General features: G+C 40.3%; 1 non-coding gene across 1 annotated transcript; it reads left to right on the top strand.

Moving 5' to 3' along the window:
• The first annotated feature begins 2,678 nt into the window (after positions 1–2,678).
• LOC141625071 (small nucleolar RNA R71) lies at positions 2,679–2,785 on the top strand. The gene has a single exon (XR_012534868.1). It is a non-coding gene; the product is annotated as a small nucleolar RNA R71 (small nucleolar RNA).
• The last annotated feature ends 570 nt before the right edge of the window (positions 2,786–3,355 follow it).

Raw genomic sequence — 3,355 nt, forward strand, 5'->3', positions numbered from 1 at the left:
TCTAGCAATCAAGGTATTGCCCACAAACTTGTGCCATACTCTTATGCCCGGATGATGGACATATAAAGCATGACACTCCCGGAAAGAGTCAAATTTTCGACCGGTAAGAGCTTTCCAAAGGGGTGCGGCATCATATTTCAAAAGCTTCTTCTCATAATGATGATATTGTAAAAGACCAAACACATTACCAAATTCACTCAAAGTCATTCTTCTACTCTTGTTCTCAAGACGGAATTGAACATAATGTCGAGTCTCTATCTTAGACACTCTCAAGGAGCTTATGAACTCCGTGGTCAATGAAGGGTAGGTCAATTCTTCCATTTCAAAGAGGGATAACAACCTCATAGACTCGAAAAATGCTCTAGTTCTCTCAAGCACACCCAATTTTTCCAAAGTGTCTTGACAAATAAACTTGGTAGCCACAATAATCTTTTTAGCAAGGGATAAAAATGCATTCCTATGAGCATCGGTTAAGAAAGTTACCTCCGGAAAATTTTGCAATTGTTCTATAACCGGAGTAGGTGTGGTTGCTTCCTCAATAGGAGTTGCGATTTCTGGGATTTCCACCCTTGGTTGGGTCACTACCAAAGCCTTAGATGCAAGAAGAGCTAGTTGTCTCTTTGATAGATTTGGAGTCTTAGGTGCCTTGGTTCCGCCTTTGGTCCTTGCCATTGTATTCTTCTTCTCAAATTGGTATCAACAAACCAAGATTTTGCTTGAATGTTCCTTACTTCCTCAAACTTCAACCAATTCCTCAATCAATTTAGGATTTTCGAATTTTTGCCCAAACCCTAGAAAATTGATTCAATTTGTGAGGAATTTGATGTTTAGATGGTCTTTTGTTGATAAAGGAGTGTTTTAATCTTGTTTTGAGCAAGTTTTGTTTGGAAGGTTGATCTTTACCCATGGCTTGATCTTTGCATAGAGATTCTAACTTCTTCCTATCACATTCTCGGCTATAGTGATCGACCATGAAGCATGGCTCATGTAGTCGGGGAGCTCTCATTGTTTTGTCAAGATTGAAAGTGATTGTCTTGTCCCCTACTTCCAGTGTGAGCTCTCCATGTTTCACATCGATTACCGCTCCAGCAGTATGCAAGAAACGTCTTCCTAAGATGATAGGAATATTGGAATCCTCCTCCATGTCTACAATGACAAAGTCTACCGGGATGAAAAATGTGGCAATTCTCACGGGCACATCCTCCCATACCCCTAAAGGTATCTTTGTTGATCGATCCACCATTTGAAGAGTAATGTTGGTGTATTTGAGCTCTCCTATTCCTAGCCTCTTACATACCGAGTATGGCATGACACTTACACTTGCTCCAAGATCACATAATGCTTTGTTGATTGTAGTATCGCCAATGGTACATGGAATAGAAAAACTTCCCGTTTCGTTAAGCTTTGGAGGGGAACTCCCTTGAAGAATAGCGCTACTCACTTTGGTGAAGGCAATAGTCTCCAACTTTCGGATATATTTCTTCTTGCTAAGAATGTCTTTCATGTACTTTACATAAGCCAGAACATGATTGATCAATTCCGTGAATGGGATTGAGACTTCTAAGTTCTTCACAATTTCCATGAACTTTCCAAGTTTGTCATCAAGCTTAGGCTTAGCTTGGCGACTTGGGAATGAAAGTCTAATCACAATAGGCTCTTTTTCCTTAGCCTTCTCTTCATTCTTCTTCTTTGAAACTTCATTGGTGGTAGGATCTACCTCCTTAGAGTTCTTTACAACTCTTTGCTTGTCACAAACATCCACAATATCTTCATCAATTGGCCTCTTCGGCCCCTCATATCTTGTACCACTCCTCAAATGGATGGCACTAACCGTCTCATGTCTTTGGGGATTACCTTGAGGCGGTAATTGCCCATTTTGTCTTTGAGAGCTAGAAGATGCTAATTAGGTCATTTGAGTTTCTAACATTTTGGTGTGAGCAAGAATGTTGTTGATAGTGATTTCCTTAGCTTGGCTATCTTTTTGCATTTGGGTGAAGAATTCTTGTTGGTTCTTTTGCATTTGGAGGACCGCTTTTTGAACATCAAAGCTTTGGTCATTTGATAGGTTGTAAGAAAGTTGATTTTGATAACCTTGGCTTTGGTTGAAAAAGGGACTTTGAGCTTGGTTTCTCATTGGAGGTGGGGTGTATGTGGGTTGGGGGTTTTGAACATTTTGGCTCTTGTATGAAAGGTTTGGATGAAATTTGGTATTCTCATTATAGTAGTTGGAATAAGGGGTGCCATTGTTGTAGGCTTGGAAAGCATTAACTTGTTCATTTGTTCCCCTACATTTATTTTTATCATGTCCCAAGGTTCCACAACTTTAACATACTTCACTTGGGATTGAGGATGATGCCACCGTAGCATTAACATGTTTGGGTGATTTGGAAGATTCATCAAGCTTAGCCATGGCCTTCTCAAACTCCAAATTGATGGTGTCGATATGAGCACTTAGTTGAGCACCCAATTGAGTGATGGAATCCACCTCATGCTTTCCTCCTCTAGTGGCCTTTCGGGGCCTACTATATTTGGAATTATGAACCGCCATCTCTTCGATTTTGGCCCATGTTTGATTGTCATAAACTTTGGTAAATATCCCATTGGATCCCATATGAAGAACTTTGCGGGAGTCTTCATATAGGCCGTTCCAAAATTGTTGCACAAGGAACCACTCACTAAGTCCATGGTGTGGACAAGAACGATAAGTGTCCTTAAATCTCTCCCATGCTTCATATAATGATTCCTCATCCCTTTGTTTGAACCCGGTGATTTGGGCTCTCAACATATTAGTCTTCTCCGAAGGATATAATTTCTTGTAGAAGGCAAGTGCTAACTTCTTCCATGAATCAATACCAAGGGTGGACTTGTCTAGGCTCTTCAACCATTGCTTTGCGGTACCGATCAAAGAAAAAGGAAACAATACCCATCGGATTTGGTCTTGAGTAACTCCAGTTTGAGAAATTGCATCACAATAGTCACAAAAAGTCTCCATTTGTGAATGAGGGTCTTCACTAGGCATACCTCCAAATTGACTTCTCTCAACTAATTGTATGAATGCGGATTTGGCAATGAAATTACCGGTTAAATGTGGTGGTGTAGGAGTACCGTTTGGTAGGTTCTCCTCGGTTGGTACGGAATGTGATGAAAATTTAGGCATTGTGGGTTGATTTTGTGGTGGGTTTTGAATTGGGTTATCCTCTCCTTCTCTTGCAAAAGGGTTGACAAACTCAATGTTATTTGGTTGAATGTCCACAATCTCACCAATACCTACAACTCTTGAAGTACCTCTAGCAACTCTTCCATTGTTGGTTAAGGTCCTTTCAATCTCGAAATCAATAGGTAATAAATTACCTTG

This window comes from Silene latifolia, chromosome X, assembly GCF_048544455.1.
Source record: "Silene latifolia isolate original U9 population chromosome X, ASM4854445v1, whole genome shotgun sequence".
Classification (NCBI taxonomy): Eukaryota; Viridiplantae; Streptophyta; class Magnoliopsida; order Caryophyllales; family Caryophyllaceae; genus Silene; species Silene latifolia.